The 15,684-nt window shown below is 44.1% G+C and overlaps 1 pseudogene; it reads right to left on the minus strand.

Annotated features, from left to right (window-relative positions):
* Positions 1-938: 938 nt before the first annotated feature.
* The window catches only part of LOC108787604, an 18,191-nt pseudogene continuing 3,445 nt past the window's right edge, over positions 939-15,684 (minus strand).

Genomic DNA, 15,684 nt, shown 5'->3' on the forward strand with positions numbered 1-15,684 from the left:
AATGGCTTACTAATAAGTTGCAGCTGACAGAGAATTAGCCACATTTATAAAAACAAGGAAACATTGGAATAGGTTATGCTTTAGTAAAATGTACATGGTATCACAGTGTATTCATATATCAAATATAATGAGGAGAAATAAAAAACATGTGCTGCTAATTTGAATTTTACAATAGAGTATGTGTTCCCAGACATTATCAACCCCCTACAGTGTATATTATGTCTATAATAATATTCAATAGAGAGTAAAACCTGCTAGTATCAATTACTCAGGATGTATATCTTGTCTACATCAATATACCAACTAATGGTCATTCTCTCTATATCAATACCCTAACCAATGTATATCCTGCCTACCACAAAAATGCAACATATATCCTGCGTTCAGAAGCCTCTATGCAATGCACATATTATCAAAAAAATCTGATAATATAGGCCCTTAAAAAAGGCAATTCAATAAATATAAATGTAGATGAAGCAGAAATAAACAATAATTCAACATTGATAGCTTATTAAAAAAAAAAAAAAACAGCTTTTGCTACAACACTTGACTTTCCAACCAGATCTGACCTGTGCAATACTTCTTTTCTACCACTGTTTGTCCTTAGACGGTCTGCATGATTTAACCCACCTCCTCTGAACCCAGATGGTTATGGACCCTCCCCCAGATTATGATTAAACAAAGATAGGGAAGCAGCACAGTGATGAGTTCTGCTCTTTGTCACACTACTTTCTCCACCTATCAGCATGCTCCTTGTCAGGTTAGGAACTGATTTGTTCCCTGTTCTTCTTCCATTCCCCACACTGCGAATTCTGCTGTACCAAGTCAAATTGAAGTGCTTGTATTTTACAAAAAAATACATGTAAAAATGACAAGAATTACAATTTAACCCTGCCGCAAGTTTGTGGCAAGTTATCCTTGCTATCTGGGAAACAGTCCAAGAAAGCCAGTTTGTTGTTTTGCATATCTTCCCATGTAAACTTGATGTTATGATCCACTGAGTTGGTATGGTCAGTGAAAGCCTGTAACTTGTTTGTGACTCTTAACCCAAGTGTCATCCAGATATCTGAACCAATGACCGGGTGTAATTCCCTTGAAGGTGGTCAGGGCCTTGCTTTCTACTTCCTCCATGTTCAGGTTCGCCACAATAGGTGAAACTGACGATCCCATGGCACAGCCATGTTTCTGCCTGTAGAACTTGTCCTTATACTTAAAATACTTGGTACTCAGGCAAAAGTCCAATAAGGCACACACTTGATCTGGGTTAAGTTCTGTTCTGCTGCCTAGAGTGTTGTCTAGTAGCAAACATTTTCTCACTGTTCCAATTGCCTCTGTGGTGGGTATGCAGGTGAAGAGGGATGGGACATCATAGGATACCATTGTTTCTTCTCTGCCCAATATTAAGTTCTTGATTTTGTTTGTGAAATCCTGAGAGTTCTGTATGTGGTGTTGGTGTATTTCCAACCAAAAGGGCAAGGACTCTGGCTAAGTATTTTGCCACGTTATAAGTCACAGAGTTTATGCTGCTGACAATTGGCCTGAGAGGGGTCCCATCCTTATGTATCTTCGGAAGTTCATATATACACAGAGGGGATTCACTAGGGTAGAGGCGATGATACTTAGCCCGACCAATGGCTTTGTCCTTTTCCAGCTGTTGTAGTAGATCTATAGCTTTTTTTCTTGTAACCACTGGTTGGGTCCCTTCTTAGGGCTTCATATGTGTTGTTACCATTCAGAAGTGCAGTCACCTTATCATCGTAGTCAGATGTATTAAGTACAACTGTGCATCGTCCTTTATCAGCAGGCAGGATGGTGATACTCTTGTCTTTCTTCAGGGATGTGACCGCCATCATTTCTTGTGTAATCAGGTTTGACGGAGGTGGTTTGGCACTGGCCAGGGCTGCAGACACTTTTAGGCAACGTTGTTCGGCCTCACCCTGTGGCACTTTGTTACTGTGGATCGAGGACTCAGTGGTTGAGATAATATCCACTACAGGGATGGTTCTTGGTGTGATTGCGAAATTCAACCCTTTAGCAAGGACATCCATCTCGGGCTGGCTGAGAACACTGTCTGAAAGGTTCTTCACCCATTTCTCTTTGTTCTGTAATGTCCCCCTTTCCTCCTTCTGCCTCCAAGTTATTTCCTCCCTTGTATGGCTGTTTCTAGTTCGGGATAACAAACTGGAGAACTTCTTCTGTTGCCTCTCCTTGCCCTTAGTGTGCTGAACTAGCTGTGCATGTACTGTGAAGTCTGTTACTGTCCCCCAAATATCAGCAGGTAGCTGAAAAATCAGGCTCTCTTCTATGTTTTGAAGGCATCAACTGTGTAATGGGTCTGCCATGCACGTTCATTTAGCAATTGTTTATGGGCCTTATGTAGTATCTGCTTGGCTTTGTGACCCTTTACTGGGAAGCCAAGCTTGAATAGAGGTGGGGGGGGGGGGTCTATTGTCTGCCACATATAATGCTGTTTTAGCACCTCTCTCTGGGCAGGTTAATGACACCTCCTAGGCTCCCATTATGCAAATGCATTCAACACCTGGTTGTGACTAACAGATTATGTGGATTGGAGCAACAGTCACCATATTTATTCCCAGAGATTTTTTTGTACAAGTCGTTCTGAATTGAGAAAGCTGGTTGGATGACCAGTGAAATGTCTTCAAGAAAAATACAGCAAGTCCAGTTGCCTTGACTTATTTTTTACAGATGTACATTTATATAGCCTTACAGATACAACCGGCCCTTTCAGTACAACCATAATGCTGAAGTGGCCCGCAATGAAATTGAGTTTGACACTCCTGCTCCAAAGCCTAGCTTTGTTTACATTCTACCCTTCGCTAGTTCCAGGACTATGCATGCTCACCCCAGCATCGCAGGAACATTTGTCTCCCTGCTTCAAATGCAATGTATGCGCAGTGCGCTCTTGTTTTGCTAGGCAAAGTTTTACAGTTATTTGTTTATCTGATTGTTGTAGTAAAGCCAAGGAAACTGACCCAGTAGTATTTAACATACTTTTACTATACAACCAATGCTACATACACACTTCTTTCTTAAAGGTAAAAACAATACATAATACAGACTGCTACTAATACATACATACACAAGCATACATTATACCTTTCTGTAGTACATGCAATGGTTTCTATAAGAGGATGCACTAAAACTAACTTAGCTCATATAAGATTTGTCCATAGAACACAATCATATCTTTCTCACGATAGTGATTGGATGGCAACTGAAACTTTGAAGCTTATAAACAGTGGCCATAAATTAATGTTCGACTCCAGTGGCGGACCTAAGGAACAAACGGCCCTGGTGCAAAATGTTATCTTTGGCCCCCCTCCCAAGAGAAAGGGGGTGCGAGTGGATCTCATTGGCCCCCCTACCTGCCGGCGGTCTCTGCACCAGAGGAGCTTACACTCTAATGTCCCACCACAGTCTCACACTATTATTATACATTTATATAGCTCTGACATATACCACAGTGCTTTGCAAAGAACACTGAGTCAGTCACATCAGTCTCTGTACAGAGGAGCTTACACATTAATGTCCCTCCACAGTCACACACCAGTATTATACATTTATATAGCTCTGACATATAGCGTAGTGCTGTACAGAGAAAACTGAGCCAGTCACATTCGTTTCTGTTCAGGGGCCCCACAGAGCCCACCTGAGACCCCACACAGCCCATCTGAGCCCACCATAGATTCTGCACAGCTCATCTGAGACTCTCTATGGGGGGCTCTGCAGGGTCATGCTCAGACCGGCAGGTCGGGGTCCCTTTCCCTGCACACGCAGCTCCTCTTACCTGCCTCTGCTGGGTCCCAGCCTCCTCCACCTCAGGACACGTGACCTCCTCCACCAACACTGCCGGACACACCGGACTGGCGCTGCTGGGCCCTGGCCTCCTCAGCCACTGGACTGGCACTGCTGGGCTCCGGCTTCCACTTCTGCCAGACCAGCGCTGCTGGCCCTCTGCCTCCTCCACCTCCTCCGCTGTCAGTAGACCCCCAAAGCCTTGGGCCCTGGGGCCACCGCACCAGCTACACCGCCGTTAGTTCCACCCCTGTTCGGCTATATTCTGTCTCAGAGAACAGTCTTAAGGTGCCCATACACCTTACAATTATCGGACGATTTTTGTATGCGATCGACTTTTCGTCCGATAATCGTATGTGTGCATTGCAGTGTCTGCCCGACATTACTGTACAATCGTTCGACTTTTGACGGTCAAGCATGTTTGAAAACTTTGCTAGATCGTACAATTTTCGTAAGGTTGCTGGCGTTTCCGTCCGTCAAAAGTCGTACGATCTACACTGCGCTTGCGCTAACGAAAATACGGCAAATCAATTACCGCATTACCTCCAGGTGCTTTTCGTTAATTACAGCTAAATTAATCTTGCGATCATCGGGGCAGGATGGGGCTGCCGTACGAAAATCGTACGACTATTCGATTATCGGACGAAAAGTTTCGTCCGATAAACGTAAGGTGTATGGGCACCTTTAAATATTGTCTTCCTGAGTCATTGGCGACCCTTACATTCCCAAAGCACCTGTGTGTACAGTTACTCAACCATTTACCAGCATATCAATGCGACCATTGATCTCAGGAAGACTGATTATCATAACAATGTGAACTCTTTTAATTATACTGTTCCCAGAGAAGATACAGCCTTCTTTGACCAGCTGTAATTGTAATACAGCTCCCCCTTTCCTTATCATAGCAGCAGCTAAGCCTACAGGTATGGCACATACAGCATTTCATATTTTTGAAAGCTGATCTGATTGTTTAAGCCTTCTGAGTTCCCTTGTCTGCTTGATCACTTTATTGGAAAGGTTTGCTAAACATGACCCTAGCCTTTAAATATGTGATTATTAATGTTTCCTATGACAAGGACAAAACCAAACCCTTTTATTAAAGGTTTTATTGACTTTCTTTTGAAAGGAATTACAACAGTATATTTTGCAAAGCATGAAAGAGCATTTGATCACTGTCTTTGGTAGCCACTTCATCTTTTCTTGAAACGAGCAAGAGCATTTTGAATTATTGGTGTTGCCAGTAAATCCCCTCAAAGCCCCAGGATGCAAAAAGACTAAACAAAAGAGGAGAGACCCTAAGCCTCCAAAAAATCCTCAAGGATAAATAAACAAAACAATAAAAACAAGGAATACATATTAGTTGACACTGAAAGCTACAATAGTCTTTAAATGTGTCTTAAGTTAAGTGGAGTGATTCCCGAAATGGGTTTACCTTTTTTTTTTTACAATACTAAATTTCCCTCTTTCCAGGATGCCCAGTTATGTGTACAATTTCACTGCAATAACACAATAAAGGGAACTTATCAAAGCTGGAGCAGACAAACTCTGGAGCAGCTGTGCATGGTAACCAATCAGCCTTTCTCTTTCATTTTAAAACCTTAAGGGCCTGTTCACATGAGATCAGGTCCTGATCAGCAGACGTGGAGCTGCTGATGCATTGCGTTTTTGGCCGCGTATTGACCGCGTTTTGGCTGCGTTTTTGATGCGTTCCAGCAACAAAAAAAAAAATATATTTTTTTTTTTTGCTGGAGTGGGGCTGTTAGTATGTTAGATGCAGCGCAGTGCGTTTTTGATGCGTTTGCGTATCCGGACCGTTTCCGGACCTGACAAAATGTGACATGCAGTATTTTTTCTGTCGTAAGCTGAACGGACTGCGCACGTGAGAACTGGAGCCCATAAAACACATAGGGATACATTGGGATGCATTTTGAGTGCAGCAGCGTATGCAGCCGGTCAGCACACAAAACGGACGTCGTGTGAACAGGCCCTAAGGGCTTGTTCACACCAAATGCAGACCAGATGTGCATGAGTTTCTGCACACGCAGTGCAGTGGGTTGTGCTGCGTTTTTGCAGTTTTTTTGATGCGCTCTGGGCCTTTTTTTACCGTTTAGAATGGGCTTTTAGTGCGTTCCATGGTGTTTGCATGCATTTCTGATGCGTTTGCATGCGTTCCAGAGCATTCCAGAGCAGGTAAAATAGGGCTTGCTGCAGTTTTTTTGCATGCTCTAGAACTGAACGCTGCGGTGTGAACTAGAGCCCAAAATACCATTAAAATACATTGGACGCAGTTTTGATCCGGTCTGCAACTGCTCTGCTCTGCACCTGGAACGCGCTTGGTGTGAACAAGGCCTAAGGGTCCGTTCACAATAGATGCAGTAAACACGATTGTTTCTGGTCTGGAATGCACCTGAACCTGAGAAATCGCTTATAAACGCAGACAAGCTCACTGGAACGCAAGTTAAAAAAAACACTTCTGGTCACCTTTGATAACCTAATCAACATTGCACACTTCCTTTATGGAAAAGGGGCGCTTTCACCTGCACATTGGTGACCTTAATGGTGCCCTCTGTGTCATGCAAACTGACCTTTGATTCCCTTTCACACAGAAGTGGGTGCATCCAATAATATCTTCTCCACTGAGTATGTAGTGTGAGGGTTATCAGACACAGTGCCAAGACAATGCCTGCATTCCAGGGCTCCATGTTTGCTCAACTCCTGTGAAGGTCACAAACACATGAAAAGCTGATAAGAAGCAGGAAATTACGTTAGAGACATAATCTGCATACAAACAACGCATATGAATACGTCAAAAATGGTCTGGAGATGGTGTAAGGGCCAGTTCACACCAGTTGCAGTGCGTTCCGGCCTGATTCTGGCCAGAATGCACTACCTCGCATTGCGGCCAGCTCACTTTTTTGTGGGGCAGGACGGGGCATGACGGCTGCAATGCAATCGGCCCTACGGGATCGCAAGGCACATTATGCATGTGGTCCGGTCCGTTGCGATCAAAATGCTGCAAGCACTATTTTGATTGCACCGGAGCGCAGGCATAATGTGCCTTGCGACCCCGTGCAGCCGATTGCATTGCAGCCAGAGGGCGTGGCTACGGTGCCATTCACTTCAATGGCCCGCCACGCCCCCTCCTGCCCCGCAAAAAAGTGAGCCGGTCCCAATGTGAGGCAGTGCGTTCTGGCCAGAATCGGGCCGGAACGCACTGTATCTACTGTGAACGAGGCCTAACTGAACAAACTGAAGAGAGAAGCTGATTGGTTGACATGCACAGCTGCTCCAGATTTTGTCTGCTCCAGTTTTGATAAATTCCCCCCAATGGTTTGTTTAAATATCATGTTATTTGCAATCTTCCAAAAGAAGCTTTAAGAGTTTTTAAGGGAAACTAGAATGCTATGTGTATATTTAGTAAACTGCTTTCTTGGGAATTATATTTGATCCAACCTTTTATCCAACCTTACTGCATAGAGTAGATCTATTAGCTAAGATTGAGAATAAATATGGCAAAGTCAGACAGATCCACCACTCAAATATGGCTTTAAGTGGTGCAATTAGAGATACAGTATGTAGGCTGGTTTACAAAGAGGTTTATCATCTGTTCCAGATTGGTGATCTGCAGCCCAGTATTTGTATAAAGTATTTTGCTAAAGTTGAGCAAGCAGAGCATGAATTAGGGGTAGCAAACTGGGCAATGTCCAGTGCCCAGACCCTCTGCAGGAACTTATTCATGTTATTGCAGAGTAGCAGTGGTGCTGGATGCCGCAATACTCTGTGTCACTATGTTGCCCTGAGGAAGGGACCCTGTGTGGCCCTGAAACATTGGCTGATTAATACATGTGACGTTTTTGTTCAATAAATCACTAAAACTCAACGTTATTCTGTGAGTGCTGGTGATCTTCACTTTCTACATGCTTGATGTGCACTGTGACATCCGTGGCTATTATTACAAGCACCACCATTACTAAAGGTCCTGCCCGCTGTAAAGAGTGTAGGGAACACATCTGAGCACTACTGTGTTAACATCAGACACAAGATTCAGCACCAAGGAACTACATTGGTCTTTAGAGTGTGGGAATTGACTCAAGTCTAAATTGAACCCAGTGTGTGTGCAAATGATATAGGGACCTTCAGGCCCGGATTTCACCACAAGGCCACCGGGGCCTGGCCTCCAGGCAGCAGAGCACAGAGGGGCACCAGCGGTGACCTTGTGGGGAAGTTGCGGGCGCCGGTGTAAGGTGTCCCGTCGGACCGTAGTGTGCGGCCGCCGTCCAATCACGGCGCGGCGGGCCGCAAATCCTCCCCCCAGCTGTCAGATATAGAACGCGAGGTATGAATCCACCGGAGTCCTGTTAACGTGGATTGACGCTGGAGGAAGTAGCCGTCTACGTCTCCTCCTGTGTGCAAATCTATGCTGCCTGTCAGCGTGGCGCTGACTCACCTGCAAAACCGCCTGCTGTCCTCCCTGGTTGCTGCTTCAGCTTGCCTGCCACTCTGCTACCCCTAACCCAGCTGGGTTGGAATGATCCATGCTTGGGAGCTCCACAGCCATTGCCAATAGCACCTGGAATCCGCAGGAGGCTCTTAAGAGGCTTAGAACGGCTCAACGCAAATATCTACTGTCAGTGTTGCCTCTTAAAGGGGAATAGCTATTATCTGGACTGCCTTGATTGCACTTCCATCTTTCACTTATGCAACCATAGACTGTCATTGCTTGAACCCTGCAGCATAATATTTACCTGCATATAAACACTATAGCTTTTCTCTGCTAATCAGACATACAGTATGTGAGAGCATGAATTATGGCCTAACTTAGATGTACCTTATTATTAGTACTTGAGGATTGGGACTGATATGAATTAAGACTATGTAAGGTGCTGCGTAAATACCTGTAATAAATAAATAGATGTCATCCTTCCACCTAAAATATGTCCTTAATTCTGGGTTTACTTCCATTGCATATACACCAGATTCAGTCAAATACAATGTTTTAGTTCATGGATAGCCAAACCTCAGCTGACAGATGACATTAGCCATTGCAAGATTGTTATAGCCACAGGCATGACTTCCAGATGCAGATGCATGAAGAGATTTGTAGTTCCACTACAGCTGGAGTGCCGAAGTTTGCCTAGCCCCGTTTTAGAGGATCTTTGAATGTAAAACATACATTGCTTTGTATAAGAGGGCATTTGAAGACCTTACAAAAAAAAAGCTTTTTGGGACTTTTAACATTTGAAATAAATCCTGGAGGCAATGTTTCGTTATATTCCATGAAGTCAGCCTCCCCTGAGCCTGAGATACCAATCTATAGGAATCTTCATTTACTTTAATACCTTCAGTAGTAAGGTTAGGTGGCCTTTTTGAGATGCTATGCAACAATGTGAAAATTTCAGAAAAGTACAGTGGATGTCTTTTGCTTGTTTCTCTCCTTTCAGCCCCACATCCAATCACTATCCATATCTTGCCGACCTAATCTCTGCAACATTTTTAAAATTCTACCCTTCTTAACAAATGACACCACAAAGCTTCTAATTCACTACCTTGTAATCTCTTGTCTCGACTATTATAACTCCCCCTCATTGGCCTACCACTAAACATCAGTCTATCATGAATGCTGCTGCTAGACTCATCCACCTCACCGACTGTTCAGTGTCCACTGCCTCTCTCTGCCAATCTCTCCACTGGCTTCCGCTTGCCCAACAAAAAAAAGTTCTAAATAATAACAATAAATACAAAGCCATCTATAACTCTGCCCTGAGCTACATCACCAACCTCATCTCAAAATATCACCCAAACCGTCCTCTCCGCTCCTCTCAAGACCTCCTGCTCTCTAGCTCTCTCGTCACCTTCTCCCATGCTCACCTCCAGGACTTCTCCAGAGCCTCTCCTATCCTCTAGAACTGCCTACCCCAACCTCTCCAGCTTTCTCCTACTCTGTCCACCTTTAAGCGATGCTTGAAAACTCATCTCTCCTGGGAAGCCTATGCCACAGCCATGTAATCACTGTCCTTGTATAGTCCCTCCATCAGCTCCACCTTTACAATGAATGCCTTGTGTATCACTTGCCCCTCCAACTAGATTGTAAGCTCTCACGGACATTGCCCTCCTAACCCTCTTTTATTGAACTGTATTGTAACTGTACTGTCTATTCATTTTGTAAAGTGGTGTGTAAACTGTTGACTCTAAATAAATCCTGTTTAATAATCATAATAATTGTCATTTCATTAAATGTTGGCAAATCAATATATACAGCATGTTTTCATAAATGCACTGCAAATGTGATGTGCTCATAGCCAGGGGTGTATCTACCGCAAGGCAAACTAGGCATTTGCCTAGTGCGGCACTTTCAAGGGGGGCGGCAGAAAACGCCTCCCCAAACCAATGAGGCGGACAGGGCCGGAGTTGCCTTTGGGCATACTGAGCACTTGCCCGATGGGCCGAGGCTGGGTGACACAGAATCAGCCAGTGGCGGCTGCCTAATGAGGCAAACTAGGCAGCTGCAAGGCCCTAAGAGCAGATGCCTAATTAGAGAGCTGCCCGGTAGAGGGGAGGGTCCAGTGAGATGCGGTCCGGCTGGCATGTACAGGAGGTGGAGGAGAATCAGCGGGTGGCTCGGGGCTGGCCATAGCATGTGATCTGATGGCGGGATGTCCCAGAAGCAGGCTGGGGGCTGCAATGTATCCTGTTGGTAGTGATGGCACTTTGAGCTGCAGGTAAGAGGAGCAGCTCATGTATCAGAGAAAGGGACTTTGCACAGTCCTCCTGAGTCCCTGCACAGCCCACCATATACCCTGCACCGCTCTCCTGAGACCCCCCACAGCCCACCATAAACCCTGCATAGCTCTCCTGAGACCCCGTGTGCGCTGTATCCAGTGACTGACAGGTTGCGCAAAATGTCCTAAACAGGAAGGGGTGGGGCAAATTTAGATTGAGGGGGGTGCCCGAATTTAGTCTTGCCTAGGGCAGCACAGAACCAAAATACATCACTGCTCATAGCAACAAATAAGACTGCAGTTTGTGCTAGTCAGGTTGGTGAAGAGGTTAATCAGGGGTTATTGCCTTTCTTTTCTGAATAAGTCTAATGAAGGCACAAAAGTAACTGAAAAGTATGTAATATGGCAATTGGAGTTTTATTTTTATTTTGAAGTATGTTGTATCTGCCAAATGTCCCTTTTTGGCAAGTCATTCCATGTCACTAAATGTAAAATCTTCACATATTTATTTTACTCCAATTAAAACTTTATTAGTAATAACACTTGTAAAGTCCATAGCATTAGTACTTGCCATTTCAGGAACTAGTGTTGAGGACCGGGAAGGCTGCAGACATTTGATGCATGATTTATGCCTGGTGGCACTTTATCAAGATTGCTCCCACATAACAGGCATTGCTGTCCAGTTGCTCTGCAAACAAAAATGGAACTTTCCACATACTGATCAAGTGCTCTGTTAGCCATTACAATCAGTGTCATATGTTTCTGTAGTATCTTCCTAGATTTCTCACCTACATTTTACAAAACTGAGATGCCAGTGAGTAGATGCTGACAGTGTTATAATTACAGAAGCTTCAGCTGACGCTCAGGTCACTTCATTCTGCCATGAGCAGTTTCTCTCCCCACCCCTCTCCCATACACATCTCCCAGCCCAGCTCTTAGCAACTAGGGATGCTCGGCTGGCATCATGCTCAGCTCTTGGCAACCAGTGATGTCACTGATTGCCATGAGCTGGACGGGATGCCAGCCACAGCATCCCAGGTTGCTAAAAGCCAGACAGGGAGACATGTACGGCCCTTACACATCTTCCCGCCCAGCTCTTAGCAACCTGGGACGCTTTGGCCAGCGTTCCACTCAGCTCACGGCAACCAGTGATGTCGCTAGTGCCAGGAGCTGGGCGGGATGCCAGGAGCGCAATTTGTTGTAGATACACCTCTGGTCATGAGCAACAGGATACGGAGAGGAACCTGCAGATTTCAGTCCTTTTGAACTTTGATAGCTTAACCATGTACAGAGACACATTTGAACACTGGTCTTTTGTAACGGATTAAAAATATATAAATAAATACAGTCAAAACTGAAAATCAAAGCATGGAATGTATACAGTGGGAAAAGTCCACCTAACACCTTGCTTCCTTTATTCATAGATTGTTGTAATTGTTGTAGCCATTGTCATGCTAAAATCCCTTATTCCTTAGTAATGTGGTATTTAGTAACTTGGTTTTTGGTGTTCTGAGAAAACCATGAGGGGAATTTATCAAAACTGGAGCAGACAAAATCTGGAGCAGCTGTGCATGGCAGCCAATCAGCTTCTCTCTTCAGTTTGGTCAGTTAAGATTTGAAAATGAAAGAGAGAAGCTGATTGGTTGCCATGCACAGCTGCTCCAGATCTTGTCTGCCCCAGTTTTGATAAATTCCCTTCCATGTTTTTATTGATGGGGATCCGTTATTTTCAGCTTCACACACACATATCATTCTAGCCCATGCTAGGTCTGGAGTTAAGAAAATGTTGCTATCAACTTCCAGCACCCTCTGCTCAGTTCACATTCAGCCTCTTGGCTTTGCTCTTGCAGCACTGCTGCTCAGGTCTCATTCCGCAGGCCACTGTCTGTTTCCTCCAGACAGCCTCAGTACGGTGCTAACTTGCACACTTGGTATACAACCCGCAACTCTCTACTGCACTGGACTCCATTCTGACTCCTGGGTGGAGTCCTCCTGTCTCCCAGGTGGAGCCTTGAACATTAGCCAGCGCTCTTTTCATAAGGGGTGCTGGTCACTATAAAACCACAGACCCGGATATGGAGATTTAATCCCTTGCAACTCTCTTTGAAATCTCCCGGTTCCAGGATCCCAACTATAATCCAGAAAACCTGGAAAGAACTGAAAAGCCAGCTCTTTCCTGGTAAATGTAATTGCTTGCTGGAACCCCTGGTTGACTATGATGCCATATTTTACCATGGTATTGCCATGCAATGCCACAAGACATAGAAAAGAGGAAGAACAGAATAAAAATGAATTGATGTTGCTAGTGCCAAGTTTCTGGGGTATGTGCCCTGAACTTTTTACTGTGTGTCCTGGGCCCTGGAGTGCAACTACTGATTGTTTTTATCTTTCAACTCTGCCACTTCAGCAGCAGTGCTATCCCCACTGCGGCTGCCAGCTTCTGTCCTTGCCGCCTGTCAGACTACAGATAAAGCCATGCAAAGTTGATGCAAGCTCCCCCCAGACTCCTCTTTAATTCTGATGTGTCACATGAAGGATGCACTCCTGACTCCTGCACTCTGTCAGCTGCACACTCCTGACCCCTGCACTATATACACTCTGTTGTACATTGCGTACTGCTTATGTGAGGAACCTGGTGGTGTTCCATGTTTGTACACGTACAGGTGCATGCATCCCATATTCAAATGTCACACAATACACACACATACACCAGTGACAGGGCATGCTTCCCCTTCACCTCTGTGACCTCTTTGCCTCTGGTTTGTCAGGGCTTAATTTCTGCTACATATACAGAATACTACTACCCTGCTCCTCTGTACCTCGCTCTGGTTTGTCTCCCAAGTTTCTGATCTCTGGCCTGTCCCTGACTACTCTCTGGTTTTACCCTGTGTGTACCACATTCTGCCCACCAGTGAGGTAATAAAGTGGTTAGCTGTCTAGGGTTCTAGCCACACAAGTCCATCCAGTGGCTCTGGCAAAGACCTGTTAACCCCGGAACTAGCATCCATGTTGAGAGCCCTTTTCAATTCCTTGCCGTGACTCTTTATGCTATATTGTACATTACATACTCCTGGTCAAATTGGTTATTGCCTCAACAGTTGCTGGTTACTAAGTACTCCCTGACAACTTTAATAAAGTTCTTCTTTAAGGTCATTTGGATGCAAGAAAGCATATGTCATAGAATAGTTTTTAAAAATGACTTTGCTGAGAACTTTTATATGTCTGTCAGACTCTCACTTGTGGCACGGTATGTAAAGCATATTTAGTTAGTACAAGGACTGTGGCATATGTGTGGCGTGAATACAGTAAATAGGCTCTGATTTATTTAACCATGCCGCTCCCACTGTTGGTGCAATTTGGCCACACTAACCATTTACTGGAGCACACTACACTTACCCCCTTGTTTGTCTTCTCAGGGTGCCCCAGGTCTTTCGAAATCCTAGCAATTTTTCTGGAGAAGTGCAATAAAATAAATAGGAAGAGAGAGGAAGAGCCAGCATGTGAATGCAAATACTTTATTAATAACTATTAAATCAAGAAAATAAATCAAGAAAATAAATCAAGAAAATGTAGAGACTATACCTAGGACATCAATGGGACACTGCAGACCTGCAAATCTCTTCTATCTCAACTATCTACTATAAAATTGCTACTATCGCTATGTTTCATTGACAAAATCTGTATAAAATTGTGTTTTGTGGCCTCCAGCATCATCACAACTCCCTTTATAAATGACTCAGTTTTATATGCATTTCACTTTCTACTTTACTTTTGTGCATGTACCCAGTTTTTTGCCCCAATAACAGTACTTGAAACCATTACTTGGTAATAAAAGAGTTTTAGCTTTCACTATAAAATGAGAAAGACTAATTCAACAATGTCAATGCAACCGAAATGAAAAGGACGTTCTAACACTTGTGTGCTATTGCCATCTTGTGGTGTCAATTTGAAAAGAGCAGCGAAACTAGCTCTCATTATATTGTGAAATGGTTTTCATGGAATGCATATTCTAATTCTACACTAAATTTGTACTTAAAGCTGAACTCTAGGTAGATATAAAAGTAGGGATGTTCAGATACCAATGCTGATACTTTGCATTTTCATGAGAACTACCAGGGTTCCAGTGGTTGCTGCTGTGACAAGGCCCTGGGGCTCCACCACTGTCCTGAAATCATTAGTCTGTACTGTTTTAGAAAAACTGCAAAATAACAATAAACAAAAATGTATCAGTACTTGTATCTGTGAGTACTTGGGCAAGTATCAGTACTTGGTCTGGAAAAAATGGTAATGGTGCCTCCCTAATATATATAAAACAAATCATACATTAAAACAGCGATGCACAAATCCCAGGAGCCCCATAGCCAATGTTCCTTAAAAATTATAGCTGCCTCCTAACTTTTGAGTTTTTGCTCTAGTCTAGTCTTCGAGCCGAAAAAATATCTGTACATGTACTTGTACGGTACTTGTTATCTTAACATCCCTATATAAAATACACAAATGAATGCAGTTCATTCATAGATTATTGAATTTCTTTTTTAAATTCAAGCAGTGTGAGTACATGAATCAGCCTTTTGCACAGTGTTGTATTTTGGTTTTGTGTTGCCCTAAGCAAGACTAAACTCCGACACCCCCCTAATCTAAATTTGCCCCACCCCTTCCTGTTGAAGACATTTTGCATAACCTGTCAGTCGCTGGATACAGCGCACATGCTCTATCCAGCTTCTAACTGGTTGCTCTATTAGCATAGCGGGGAAACCTCCTGCGCATTTTGCTTATCCTGTCAGAAGCTGGGTACAGCAAGCACCTGTTTAAATAGTAACAGGTGTGCACTGTATTGCTTCTGCCAGTGTGCTGTCACAATAATTGCATACAAATATGACACAATGCATAGTTATAGTTAAAACCTATATTAATGTGAAGTGAGAATTGACATAGTTAATTTTCCTTAAAGGAGAACTATGGGGTTAGGGCTTTTCCCCATAGTTTTCCTTAGGGTAACGGGAGGACACAAACTAGCGTCCTCCCGACACCCTAAGCTCAGCATACCGCAGCTGAAGCGGATCCCGACAATTATGTCTGGATCCGCCCTGCTGCGTGAGTGACAGCTGGCTCTGCCTATCTAGAGGCAGAGCCAGCTGTACCCGCCCCG

Source organism: Nanorana parkeri, unplaced genomic scaffold, assembly GCF_000935625.1.
Source record: "Nanorana parkeri isolate BGI_ZX_2015 unplaced genomic scaffold, ASM93562v1 scaffold272, whole genome shotgun sequence".
In the NCBI taxonomy this organism is placed as follows: Eukaryota; Metazoa; Chordata; class Amphibia; order Anura; family Dicroglossidae; genus Nanorana; species Nanorana parkeri.